Source organism: Schistocerca americana, chromosome 3 (assembly GCF_021461395.2).
Source record: "Schistocerca americana isolate TAMUIC-IGC-003095 chromosome 3, iqSchAmer2.1, whole genome shotgun sequence".
Classification (NCBI taxonomy): domain Eukaryota; kingdom Metazoa; phylum Arthropoda; class Insecta; order Orthoptera; family Acrididae; genus Schistocerca; species Schistocerca americana.
In genome coordinates, this window is record NC_060121.1 from 28,077,304 (window position 1) to 28,092,948 (window position 15,645).

A 15,645-nucleotide genomic window follows, 5' to 3' on the forward strand; every position below is an offset into this window, starting at 1 on the left:
CATCCTCTTCCATTTGCATAATATTGTCCTCATGGTGTGGGTTCCTGTAGTCATGTCCTAGTACATGAACCACGGGCAACGAATGAGTGGCCAAGTAAGTGGTCCCGACAGTCGGGATACCAGTTACTTTGGAATAAGGCTGGGCATCTCGGACATATTCTGAGTCGTGGTCACCTTTGTGCTCATACGGCAAAGACTACCAAATCCACCGGTTAGTCCCTCAGCCGTTAGGGGTAAAACCCAATGGGACTCGGGGCAAGTAAGGCTAGCAACCTGCTTCCCTGGTACTTTAAATATGATGCTGGCAACAATCAGAGCAAAATGCCTCGGACCTTTGGAGGTGACGGAGTCCCACCTCTAACTGACAAACCAGGGACCTTTAAGATACGACTTGGCAAACAAATGGTAATGAGATGGGGAGCTATTAATATCAGTGGGGGCTACTCTTGGAAGAAGGTAGAGCTGGCAGAGGCTGCAAATAAGATGGGGCTGGATGTTTTAGCTGTTAGTGACATTCGGGTAAGGGGTGAGAAAGAAGAAGAAGTGGGAGAATACAAGGTCTACTTGTCAGGAGTCAAAGCAGGAATAGCACAATGGGATGTAGGGCTTTACATCAGGAAAGAAATGGAACCCAGCGTAGTTGCAATAAGGTATGTAAACGAACGACTGATGTGGATAGATTTGACAGTGTCTAGCAAGAAAATTAGGATTGTGTCAGTATATTCGCATTGTGAAGGGACAGATCAAGATAAGATGGATAGTTTTTATGAGGCACTCAGTGATGTAGTTGTTAGAGTAAAGGACAAGGACAGTGTTCTGCTCATGGGTGATTTTAACGCCAGGATTGGAAATCGAACAGAAGGGTATGAAAAGGTTATGGGTAAATTTGGAGAGGATATGGAGGCCAACAGGAACGGGCAGCAACTCTTGGATTTCTGTGCCAGTATGGGCTTAGTAATCACAAACTCCTTTTTTAAACATAAGAACATTCACCGGTATACTTGGGAAAGCAGGGGAACCAAATCTGTCATTGACTATATAATAACAGATCAGGAATTCAGGAAGGCTGTGAGGGACACACGTGTATTCAGGGGATTCTTTGATGACACTGATCATTATTTAATCTGCAGTGAAATTGGGATTGCGAGGCCGAAAGTGCAGGAGGTCAGGTCCGTATGTAGGAGGATAAGAGTGGAGAAACTTCAGGATAAGGAAATCAGGCACAAGTACATAACAGCGATCTCAGAAAGGTACCAGTTAGTTGAATGTAGTCAATTACAGTCATTGGAAAAGGAATGGACAAGGTACAGGGACACAGTACTAGAAGTGGCTAAAGAATGTCTTGGAACAGTAGTGTGTAAAAGTAGGAGGAAGCAAACAGCTTGGTGGAATGACACAGTCAAGGCAGCCTGTAAAAGGAAAAAGAAGGCGTATCAAAAATGGCTACATACTAGAACTCAGGTAGACAGAGAAAGTTATGTTGAAGAAAGAAACAAAGCCAAACAGATAATTGCAGCATCCAAGAAGAAATCTTGGGAAGACTTTGGAAACAGGTTGGGGACATTGGGTCAAGCTGCTGGAAAACCATTCTGGAGTGTAATTAGCAGTCTTCGAAAGGGAGGTAAGAAGGAAATGACAAGTATTTTGGACAGGTCAGGAAAACTGCTGGTGAATCCTGTGGATGCCTTGGGCAGATGGAGGGAATATTTTGAAGAGTTGCTCAATGTAGGTGAAAATACGATCAGTAATGTTTCAGATTTCGAGGTACAATGGGATAGGAATGATGATGGAAATAGGATCACGTTTGAGGAAGTGGAGAAAATGGTCAATAGATTGCAGTGCAATAAAGCAGCTGGGGTGGATGAAATAAGTCGGAAATCATCAAGTACAGTGGAATGTCAGGTCTTAAATGGCTACACAGGATAATTGAAATGGCCTGGGAGTCGGGACAGGTTCCATCAGACTGGACAAAAGCAGTAATCACACCAATCTCTAAACATGGAAACAGAAAAGATTGTAACAACTACAGAGGTATCTCTTTAACCAGCGTTGTGGGTAAAATCTTCTCAGGTATTGTTGAAAGGAAAGTGCGAGTATTAGTTGAGGAGCAATTGGATGAAAATCAGTGTGGGTTTAGGCCTCTTAGAGGTTGTCAGGACCAGATCTTTAGCTTACGACAAATAATGGAGAAGTGTTATGAGTGGAACAGGGAATTGTATCTATGCTTTATAGATCTAGAAAAGGCATATGACCGGGTTCCTAGGAGGAAGTTATTGTCTGTTCTACGAGATTATGGAATAGGAGGCAAACTTTTGCAAGCAATTAAAGGTCTTTACATGGATAGTCAGGCAGCAGTTAGAGTTGACGGTAAACTGAGTTCATGGTTCAGAGTAGTTTCAGGGGTAAGACAAGGCTGCAACCTGTCTCCACTGTTGTTCATATTATTTATGGATCATATGTTGAAAACAATAGACTGGCTGGGTGAGATTAAGATATGTGAACACAAAATAAGCAGTCTTGCATATGCGGATGACTTAGTTGTGATGGCAGATTCGATTGAAAGTTTGCAGAGTAATATTTCCGAGCTAGATCAGAAATGTAAGGACTATGGTATGAAGATTAGCATCTCCAAAACGAAAGTAATGTCAGTGGGAAAGAAATATAAACGGATTGAGTGCCAAATAGGAGGAACAAAGTTAGAACAGGTGGACGGTTTCAAGTACTTAGGATGCATATTCTCACAGGATGGCAACATAGTGAAAGAACTGGAAGCGAGGTGTAGCAAGGCTAATGCAGTGAGCGCTCAGCTACGATCTACTATCTTCTGCAAGAAGGAAGTCAGTACCAAGACTAAGATATCTGGGCACCGTTCAATCTTTCGACCAACTTTGCTGTATGGGAGCGAAAGCTGGGTGGATTCAGGTTATCTTATCAATAAGGTTGAGGTTACGGATATGAAAGTAGCTAGGATGATTGCAGGTACTAGTAGATGGGAACAATGGCAGGAGGGTGTCCACAATGAGGAAATCAAAGAAAAACTGGGAATGAACTCTATAGATGTAGCAGTCAGGGCGAACAGGCTTAGATGGTGGGGTCATGTTACACGCATGGGAGAAGCAAGGTTACCCAAGAGACTCATGGGTTCAGCAGAAGAGGGTAGGAGGAGTCGGGGCAGACCAAGGAAAAGGTACCTGGATTCGGTTAAGAATGATTTTGAAGTAATAGGTTTAACATCAGAAGAGGCACCAATGTTAGCACTGAATAGGGGATCATGGAGGAATTTTATAAGGGGGGCTATGCTCCAGACTGAACGCTGAAAGGCATAATCAGTCTTAAAGGATGATGATGATGATGATGATGTCCTCAAGTACATCGCCCTTGTATAAACCCTCTATATACTGCTTCCACCTTTCTGCCTTCCCTTCTTTGCTTAGAACTGGGTTGCCATCTGAGCTCTTGATATTCATACAAGTGGTTCTCTTCGCTCCAAAGGTCTCTTTAATTTTCCTGTAGGCAGTATCTATCCTACCCCTAGTGAGACAAGCCTCTACATCCTTATATTTGTCCTCCAGCCATCCCTGCTTAGCCATTTTGCACTGCCTGTCGATCTCATTTTTGAGACGTTTGTATTCCTTTTTGCCTGCTTCATTTACTGCATTTTTATATTTTCTCCTTTCATCAATTAAATTCAATATTTCTTCTGTTACCCAAGGATTTCTACCAGCCCTCGTCTTTTTACCTATTTGATCCTCTTCTGCCTTTACTACTTCATCCCTCAAAGCTACCCATTCTTCTTCACCGGTATGAAATGAGCGTTAAGATTCAAATGTGTCGATACGGAACATTTGTTGTCAACGAGCCTTAATTTTTTGTTTGTTTGGTTGGTATGACATCTGTCAAAGATATTTAGTATACATCAAGTCATGGAACAAAGAACATCATATGTTTTCATCGTGTTAACAATGTCGAATTTTGTACCAGAAAGTGATGATTTGCGGAAACCATTAACATTTTGTTTTCATTTGAAGAAAAAAAAAAGTGATGCAGAGTCGCATTGAATGCTCTATCAGAATCAACATGTAAAAGGTGGTTTCAGCGGTTCAGAAATAATGATTTTGATGTAAGAAATTAAGAACGTCGAAGACCACCAAAACAGTTCAAAGACGCCGAATTGCAAGCTATATTGGATGAAGATGATAATTTGAGTCAGAAGCAAATGGCGGCAATGTTAAATGTTGCACAACACACAATTTCTCACCGTTTGAAAGCTATGGGAAAGATCCGAAAGTGTGGAAAATGGGTGCCACATGAATTGAATGAAAGGCAGATGGAAGACCTAAAAACCATTTGTCAAATTTTGCTTCAAAGATATGAAAGAAAATCAATTTTGCATCGAATCGTTACTGGCGATTGAAAAGGAATTATTTTAAGAATCCTAAACGGGAAAAATCATGGGTTTATCCGAGACAACCATCAACATCGACTGCAAAACAAGATCAATTCGGCAAGAAGACAGTGCTCTGTGTTTGGTGGGATCAGAAAGGTGTGGTGTATCATGAGCTTCTAAAACCCGGTGAATCTGTGAATACTAATCGCTACAGACGACAAATCATCAATTTGAACTATGCATTCATCGAAAAAAGACCAGAATGGGTCCGAAGACATGGCAAAGTAATTTTTTTACACGACAATGCACCTGCACATAAAGCGAAACTGGTTCAGGATACAATCAAAACACTTGGCTGGGAGCTGCTACCCCACCCGCCAAATTCACCAGACTTTGCCCCTTCCGGCTACCATTTGTTTTCATCAATGGGACACGCATTGGCTGAGGAACACTGATTCCTACGAAGAAGTCGAAAATTAGGTGTCTGATTGGTTTGCTTCAAAAGGCATTTCTATTGGCGTGGTGTCCACAGAGTGCCAGAAAGGTGGTTAAAATGTATAGAAAGCAATGGTCAGTACTTTGAATAAGATGTTTTTACTTTTCAATTCAAAATTAGTGTTTCAATTTCACAAGAAACGCTCATTTCCTACCGGCACAGCTGGTATATGCCAGTGGCTGGATAAAACATGTTTGTCTGCATTTCCGCCCCTATTCGAGCTACAAGGTTATGAGCCCCACAGTGGCGATACCGATGACACCTGATGTTTCTGTGCCGTATCTGGTTGAAAGTAGTTCAATAGTTCAGGAGGAGACCCCAGACACACACACACACACACACACACACACACACACACACACACACACACATACACACACACACGTACACTCTGCTTGATACATACAACACATTATTGTGATTATTATTCTCTGCATCATTAACTGAGAGGACAGTACAGCTGTCTCTCACATAGAGGACCTGGCTTCGATTGCCAATAACTCCCACAGATATTTTCTTGGTGATAGGACTGGCATGCAGTGCACAGAGTTCTGTAGCGCCAACTGAACTGCTATCACACCAAACAGTACTGGCAGGGAGGACGGTGTCCTGATCACCACCCCTGCATACCATCTCCAGTGATGGAGGATGACTCAGTCGGCACCTATGGGTTCATCAGGGTTTCTGTGTGGAGTTAAACTGGACATCACCTGTTCCTGGTCAGGTAAATGCGGTAGGTTAGGGATACACAATTTGAAGTCGCATCCAATTGAAAGACTTGCACCACGCTATTGAGCCAGACAAAATAATAATTTAGAAAAATGTTAACACCACACACACACACACACACACACACACACACACACACACCCTGATGAACCCCATCGGTACTGACAGCCCACTGAGCCGTCTTCCATCATTGGGGATGGTACGCACAGGTGGAGATCAGCACACAATTCTCCCAGCCAGTACTGTTTGGTGTGGTAGCTCCACAGTTGGCACTAAAAGACACTGTGCATACCATGTCAGTCTTAACCCCAGGGAAATATCTATGGCAGTTATCAGCAATCCAAGCCAGGTCCTCCGTATGAGAGTCAGCTGCACTGACCACTCAGTTATGGAGGTATACAATAATAATAATAATAATAATAATAATAATAATAATAATAATAATATCTAGGATACAGACAAAAAATAGGAATAGATAATACAAATATTAAAGAAGAACTAAAAGAAAAATATAGACAAAGACTGACAAAAATACTGAAAACAGAATTGACAGCAAGAAACAAGACAAAAGCTATGAATACTTATGCTATACCAATATCTACCTACTCATCTGGAGTAGTGAAATCGAGTAACACAGACCTAGAAGCACTCTGTATTACACGATCACAATGCCACAAATATAGAATACATCACATACATTCAGCAACAGAAAGATTCACATTAAGCAGAAAGGAAGGAGGAAGGGGATTCATCGACATAAAAAACCGACATTGTGGACAGGTAGACAATTTAAGAAAATTCTTTCTAGAACGAGCAGAAACTAGCAAAATACACAAAGCAATCACTCATATAAATACATCGGCTACACCACTGCAATTTCATAACCACCTCTACAACCCTTTAGATCACGTAACATCAACAGATACGAAGAAAGTAAATTGGAAAAAGAAAACACTACATGGCAAGCACCCGTATCATCTAACACAGCCACACATCGATCAAGACGCATCCAACACATGGCTAAGAAAAGGCAATATATACAGTGAGATGGAAGGATTCATGATTGCAATACAGGATCAAACAATAAACACCAGATATTGCAGCAAGCATATTATTAAAGATCCCAATACCACAACAGATAAATGCAGACTTTGCAAACAACAAATAGAAACAGTAGATCACATCACAAGTGGATGTACAATGCTAGCAAATACAGAATACCCTAGAAGACATGACAATGTAGCAAAAATAATACATCAACAGCTTGCCTTACAACATAAACTTATAAAACAACACGTTCCCACATACAAGTATGCACCACAAAATGTACTGGAGAATGATGAATACAAATTATACTGGAACAGAACCATTATAACAGATAAAACAACACCACACGACAAACCTGACGTCATACTCACCAATAAAAAGAAGAAATTAACACAACTATTCGAAATAATCATGCCCAATACAACAAATATACAAAAGAAAACAGGAGAAAAAATTGAAAAATACATCCAACTGTCTGAGGAAGTCAAGGACATGTGGCATCAGGAGAAAGTTGACATTATACCAATTATACTATCAACTACAGGAGTCATACCACACAATATCCACCAGTACATCAACGCAATACAGCTACATCCAAACTTATATATATACACAACTACAGAAATCTGTAATTATTGATACATGTTCAATTACCCAAAAGTTCATAAATGCAATGTAACATATACCGTACAGTTAAAAGGAAGTCACGCTTGATCAAGGTCCGCGTCACCTTCCATTTTTAACCAGACTAACGTCTGATAAAGGAAATAATAATAATAGTAATAATAATAAGTTATATATGTCAAGCAGAGTGTACTCGTGTATGTCCACAGTCTCCTCCCGAGCTCTTGAACTGATTTCAACCGAATGTGGCACAGAAACAGCAAGCCTCACAAGTACCACCATTGTGGGGCTCGTAACATCGTAGCTCCAACATGGGCGGAGATACCGACAAATGTGTTTTTCCAGTCCCTGACATGTAGGCTGATTGCACAACATGCATGTTGCGTGGGAACAGCATTGGCCTCCCAAATCAACCTGTTTTGCAGGTCACCTACATGTCAGTGGCAAAGAACAGTTTTCCAGGCCCCTGAAATGTTAGCTGCCCTGCATGACTATTGTATTGTGCTGGAGTAGTATCAGCTTGCTTTTTCGACCTGCTTGGCAGCCTGTATGTTAGGGACAAATGAAGGATTTTCAATCTGCTGAAGTGCAGGGTGCTCTGCATGACAAGCATAGCGCAGTAGTGGAATGAGCCAGCTTAATTGTATTGCAGGGGCTACATGTGCCGATGTGTGTAGGTGCGAGCAGATTGAGAAGGATGGAGGAGAGGATGGACAGAGTTAAAGGTAGGACGAAATGGATGGAAACAGGGAAGAAGGGGAAGATGCATGCATCTGATGGAAGGTGTATAGGTGCAGTGAGCAGGGGGGGGGGGGGAGGTGAAAGGAAGAGGGGGAGGAGAGATGGGACGTTACAGGGAGATGATGGTATGGTCAGAGGGAGGGGCAGGAACATATGGTCAGAGAGTTGGTGTGGAGGACATGGACGAAGAGATGGCGTTGCTGAGGATATCATTGCCAGTGAAAGTACCTCTAAAGCAACTAAAGCACAAATTCAATTTTGAAGTACTGCGTTTTTCAGAGGCTTCACGTTATTGTGGTTAAACGATCGACGAGACCTTCGACCCAACCTCGCCCGAATTGTCCAACTCCTCGGTGGTGCAGAGTACGTGGTCCACACACAGACTGTTTGAATCGACCCCACACATGTTCGACGGTCTTCATGTCGGGGGAAATGAAAGGGCGCTTCATTCTGGTGATCCTACCGTGCTGGAGGAGGAACGTGTTCACGAGGACACGAGGATCACCTCCGAAGTCACCACCCGACGAGACGAATGTGTCACCAAAATGTTGGCGGTGCGATCCGACTGTTGGCTGCAGAATCTCGACCCTGTACCTGAGAAGGGTGAGCCTGGCCTCAACAGCCGGGAGGTGTGTACAGCGCAGGGTTGGCGGTTATTGCTGAAACAACCGGTTTTCGGCTGTAACGGTTCTTTCAACGGCAGTTTAGCCTGAGGATTAAAACCGTTCAAAGCAACAAGTTTCCGGTTTTTTATTTCCTGTAATAAACATATAAATGGAACGAAGACAGAAAAATGGACACTCCTTCGGTACATAGAATCAAAACACAAAATTACATAGGCAAATAAAAAGAAAACTTTATCCATCCACAATTCGCTATCGATTTTAATTTTTTGAAACTCTGCTCAATAATCATGTTGTAATCGAGGCTCAAACCACTATTTGGGCATTAGCAATAGTCAGTGCTAATGGATGAAAACTGAGGTTGAAGAAAACTGTTTTTCGTGGCAATTTATCCGTTTTCAAGGGCTACAGGCAAGGCGTATCACGTAGACTATGGCAACGTATCGGCTACTTTCAGTTTTTACTGTAGTCAACGAACGAATTGTTAAATTACAAATTTTCTCCTTACATGGCGTCGCAAGTTTGTTTTGGCTCCTCCCGTTCTTACTCATTTGAAGCAAAGGGAGCATTGCAATTTTTATAATAACGCAATATTTCGAAGCAATGCAAATTTTACAAATAACAATTACACGTGAAACTTCCTGGCAGATTAAAACTGTGTGCCGGACCGAGACTCGAACGCGGGACCTTTGCCTTTCGCGGGCAAGTGCGGGTCGTGAGCGGTGCTTCAGCAGCTCAGTTGGTAGGCACTTGCCCGTGAAAGGCAAAGGTCCCGAGTTCGAGTCTCGGTCCGGCACACAGTTTTCATCTAACGGGAAGTTTGATATCAGCGCACACTCCGCTGCAGAGTGAAAATCACATTCAACAATTATAAGTTTTTTTTAAAGGTTTATTTAAAAATCATGAATTTTAGATACGCTGCTATACACCTAATTGATATTTCTATTCTTTACGCGGTTATTCGTAAAAAATAAAAAAAGTTCTATAACCGAGACCAAACAAATACCAAAAATCCCACTTTTTCAGAAACAAAATAGCGGTATCGGTTTCAACCGGTCGTTTATTGCCACCCCTACTACGGTGACCCTTTGTAATGCTAACCCAGACCACACTCCGCCACTGCCTTGTTGCGGGTGTTCGCTATTACTTGTAGCCCACCGTATAGAACCGATGAGTAACTACACCTTACGAAAACTGCGTGTGAAGAAAGTGAATTCTTAGTTAACAACAGGACAATCACAATCACAAAAACTGTATTACAGTAACACATCAGTAATCATTACATAATCACATAATGCATTTTTTTTTACTTTCGAATTGAACACTTAGGATCACGCATTCCTTCTTTGTCTCGAGTCTCCTCTTTCTCCAGAACTCACTCCAAATGAACTCTGTACAGTTGCTTCCGTTCATCTGTCCAGGCTTTTCCAGTCTTCCTACAAGGGAACCTCCCCATCGCACCCCCCTCAGATTTAGTTATAAGTTGGCACAGTGGATAGGCCTTCAAAAACTGAACACAGATCAATTGAGAAAACAGGAAGAAGTTGTGCGGAACTGTGAAAAAATAAGCAAAATATACAAACTGAGTAGTTCATGGCAAGATAGGCAACATCAAGGACGCTGGGACCGCAGCAGCGCCGTGGTCTCGTGGTAACGTGAGCAGCTGCGGAACGAAAGGTCGTTGGTTCAAATCTTCCATCGAGTGAGAACTTTAATTTTTTATTTTCAGTTTATGTGACAAACTCTTACGTTTTCATCACTTTTTTGGGAGTGATTATCACATCCACAAGAAAACCTAAATCGGGCAAGGTAGAAGAATCTTTTTACCCATTCGCCAAGTGTACAAGTTAGGTGGGTCGACAACATATTCCTGTCATATGACGCACATGCCGTCACCAGTGTCGTATAGAATATATCACATGTGTTTTCTTGTGGAGGAATCGGTTGACCTATGAGCTTGCGATCAAATGTTTTCGGTGCGATTGGAGAGGCGCGTCCTTTCGTCTACTAATCGCACGGTTTTGCGATGCGGTCGCAAAACACAGACACTAAACTTATTACAGTCAACAGAGACGTCAATGAACGAACGGGCAGATCATAACTTTGCGAAAATAAAGAAAATAATCTTTTCACTCGAGGGAAGACTTGAACCAAAGACCTGTCGTTCCGCAGCTGCTCACGCTAACCACGGGACCACGGCGCTCGCGAGCTCGTTCTATCCTTGATGTTGCCTATCTTACGCATGGACTACTCAGTTTGTACATTTTGCTTATTTTTTCACAGTTCCACACAACTTCTTCCTGTTTTCTCAATTGATCTGTGTTCAGTTTATCAAGGCCTATCCACTGTGCCAAGGTATAACTAAATCTGAGGGGGGTGCGATGGGGAGGTTCCCTTGTTAGTTATTTCCACTTGAAAACCTTCCAAATTTTGAATCATTGTCGGACATGTATCCCTATTTAACATCTGAACTTGCTCCATGTTGAATCTTTGCAGATCTTTACGAGCTTCTTTAATCCAAGTCGTTGTTGTCTTCTTTTTCCACAGATAGTCGAATATCCTTTTGGTTAGTCTGGTTTTCTCCATTCTGTACAGGTGTCCTAGAAATGGCAACCTCCTCTTTTTCACGGTCTCCGAGATTTTTTCAAGCTTTCTGTAGGTTTCATTTTTGCTCCGAAGCTTCCAGCCAGTTTCAACCTGCGTTGGACCCACGATTTTCCGCAGTATTCTTCTTTCCAGTACCTCCAGCTTTGACAGCCCGGTCGGCCGTGCGGTCTAACGCTTTGCTTCCAGAGCAGGAAGGCGTGCCCGTCCGCAGCAGGAATCCGCCCGGCGGATTAGTGTTGTAATGTTGCTGCTTTAAGTTGTTCTGAAAGCGGTGCTGATATTCAAGACAATAAAAGCGGGTTAAAAGCTGTGAGCTATCTGGGGAAGTTATCCTTGCATTATTGAGCAACTGTTTCACCAGGTATCCAGTCTAGTTTACCAAATTCCCAACCAGACTAACATTAATTGTAATCTTTTAGTAGTCATCTTACGATAACCGGTGATATATATGTAAAAAGACAATTTAAATAAAAAGAAATAAATCAGTTTATATTTGGACATTTACTTTAACATTGATCATTGTTCCGTTAAATTTTCAGCATATTAAACTTGATTCATAACTAAACTGGTGCCTTATTTAGGATTGTGAAAATGTGAGTTTGTAATCTTACGAAACACATCAAATATGGAGCCAAGATTGGGAGACTGCATATAACACTGCCTTCATAAAATAACACACGAAGAATGTTGAAACATATGCAAGAGGAAATTAACCACAACCAACCGATTCAATTTTCACCCAAAGAAGTTACGTTCATAGCGCAATCCTGTCCGTCATGAAATTGCCACACACTGGTATACTAAATTCATACTAACTCTCTGTGAAATCTTCCCGAAAAGAATAGCTGAGGGCTACTTTGATGATTACACCACATGCTTCACGTGGTCAACTTGGTTTACACAAAGAGTGTAACTCCTCAATAATTTTGATAATTAAAATAAATTACATCGAAACGCAATTTACAAAAGAAAAAACTCGAACAGGTTACTGTCGTCTTACTATTAACCTGATGGGTCAAACCATTGTATAAGCACGTGGTACTGGTCCCACAAAGTACACCCCACGTGGGTTGAGCATAAAGAAAAGTTGCTATATTGAAAAATATTGTCACGACGAGACGTTATAATCTCACGCACATTCGCATTTAAGATTGATGATCTTAGTTAGAGTTACTGATCAACACGTGGTTGCACTTTACTCACAAAGTAGTGACAAAGCAACTACTGGAAGACATTCTGAACTTCACACTCGAATTAAACTGCGTTGCAATTTAAGATAACATTACATACGCAGACACACGGTGTAAACATCATAAACAGAAGTTAGTAACGAACATATACTTCATTAGGCTGGTGGCAGATAGGTAAACGTACCAGAGACGATGAAACACGTAATGGAGTCGCAATATTTACGCTGTGAAAAGAAGTGTACGACGAAATAACTGTATCGAGTGACAGAAGAACGATAATCCACCACAAAAAAGAGTGACAAACATGCTGAACAGTGAGTGGATGGCGAAAAGACGAAGAGGTGAATATAGAACAGTGACAAAAGTGGTAGTGCGACCTACAGACCAGATGTGAGGAAACGCAGAGCAGCAAATTACTTTTTTTTAGAAAAAATCGTGAGGTGAACTGTTTGTATCGTTACAGATGTCACTGATGATGCCTTAGAACAGGAGAAGGCGATACGCGTATGGATTCAATAAAATAAATAGCACCAGGAAAAGGCAGTTTGATTTGCAAAACAAGTATTTATATGGTTGCTGCGGAGGATTGCCACACAAACAAACTCGAAAATAAAAACTGCTGGGGACTGCTGTGTCTTTCTCCTTCCTTACACAACGGTTCCTCGTGGAATCACCGTGCAATGACGTCAGCTGCCCCCGCACGCCTGCCTCCTGCCCCCCCCCCCACCCTCCCCCTACCCATCCACATCCCTTGGCCACCGGGCTGGCTCGACGCAGCGTCGCTCCCTCAGAGGGGCGTGGCCAGGAGCGCGCGTCTGCGCATCGTGCTGCTCAAGTAGCTGTACATCATACACTGAGGTCAGAAAAGTCACGGGACAGTGACACGTGACACGTGGCGGCAGTGTAGCGTGCACGAGATACCAAAGGACAGAGCATTGGTGGAGCTGTCGTCATTTGTACTCAAGTGAGTCACGTGACAAGGTTTCCGGCGTCACTATAGCTGCACATCGAGAGTTAACAGACTCTGAAGGTGGGATGATAGTTGGAGCTAGATTTGTCGCACATTCCGTTTCGGAAATCGTTAGGGATTGCAACATTCTGGAATCCTAAGTGCCAGGAGTGCGGCAAGAGGTCCAAATTTCAGGCGTTACTTCTCACACCACGGGCCGACTGCCTTCACTTACCGATCGAGAGCAGCGGCACCTGCGTTCTGTGCTAAGACACAGGGAACGCTGTGAAATAGCGCAGGCACTTTGTGCGACGAATGCATCTGTTAGGACAGTGCGGGGAAATTTGGCCATAATGGGCTGTGGCAGCAGGCGACCGACGCGAGTGCCCTGGGTGAGTCACTGTTGCAGTTGGTAAGAGCTGATGGCGGGGTTCGAGTGTGGGGGCGGACTCCACAAAACCGTGGACACAGGTTCACTGTGCGAGCTGGTGGTAGCTCCATGAAGGTGTGGGCTGCGTTTACATGGGAGGCACTGATTACTGGCTCAAATGGCTGTGAGCTTAACATCTGAGGTCATCAGTCCCCTAGAACGTAGAACTACTTAGACCTAACTAACCTAAGGACAGCACACACACCCATGCCGGAGGCAGTATGCGAACCTGCGACCGTAGCGGTCGCGCGGTTCCAGACTGAAGCGCCTAGAACCGTTCGGCCACACTTTGAGACCACCTGCAGTCACTCATAGACTTTTATTTTTATGGAAGGCAATGCACTATCGCACAGAATCACAATTGTTCGCAATTGGTTTGAAGGACATACTGGACAATTCGAGCAAACGGTTCGGCCACCCACATCGCCCGGCACGAATCCCGCCGAACGTATATGGTGTAAGGTGCCAGGACATGGACACTTACACGTTAGCTCACCAACATTAGTATTAATAGTAAAGGGCATCAGATCATGACTCTACTGATTATGATAAATATGAAGCACTATCGAGCAGTACTCCCTGCATGTCTGCTGGATTGAGCCACTAGAGGCCCGTCCACACGCAACGATCTGTCTGCGCACATCACATCTGCGCACATCACGTCTGCGCACACAGATCGTTGCGTGTGGACAGAAGATTTGCACCAACCTGAGGTGTGTGCAAACCTGGGAGTTGGAGTTGGAGGTTTGAGCGAAACCTCTCAAATCTGTGGGTTCAAACCACATCTGCGTAGACAAGTTGGAGCGTGTGGACAGGAGATCGCCGCAAATCTGGGGCGAAACAGCTGTTTGCACAGTCTAGGGTTTGTATTTGTGCGCGCAGGGCATTAAAATGGCTGATACTTGTCAGTGTTCTCGAGAGTTTGTAAGTGAATTCATTGAAATATACAGAAACCACCCATGTTTGTGGAAGATTTAAAAGTAAAGAATACAGTGACCGAGACAAAAAGACAGCAACGTACAATGCTCTAATTGAAAACCTGCGGGCAGTTGACGCCTCGGCAAACACAAAAACACTAATCTAGAAGATCTGGTGTAGGAGTAGATCAAGTATACCAGCCAACGTTATGGTATTTTGATCTGCTTGACTTTCTTAGTGATCAAGAAACGCCAAGACCTAGCAGGAGTACAATTGGAGATGAAATTGGAGTGCCAATGTGCGAGGAAATGGAACACGAGGTAATGTAAAACAATATATTTCACATACGTTTATCAAAAGTTTATTCAAAAGAATATATTTGTGTGAAAACATAATAGAAAATTAACTACTGTTATAAAAAGAAGTCATCCTTCAAGACAGAGTAAATAGCTTCACATGCGTTGGGTATTATTTCACTCAACGCTTGTTTCGATATTGCAGTTGAAAATTCCAAATCCTTGTAGCTGCTTCCAGTTGCTAGGAATCTTAATGTTGCCGCCAGCCGTTCATGAGGAGAAATTGCTCTTCTCATACAAGTACTTATTCTCATAATATGAGGGCTTACAAGCTTTAAGAGATAATTATAAGTTTCGACATCCATCCGCAAATAATTTTGCCAGTCGTTATGTTCGCCCTGCAACTCTCGCAGTAAATTTACGTAAGAAAACTGCTTTGGCTTTAGCAGCCACTGTCCACACCATTTTGACCGCTTTCTCTGTTTCCTGCGGTTGGTCTGAATGTTTTTTGCAACACAAGTTCCGAACACAGACCACAACCCAATTCGTCCATTTGACGTTTACGGGGAGCGTAGTCGCTTGCCACTGATATTTCTTTTCTACACCGA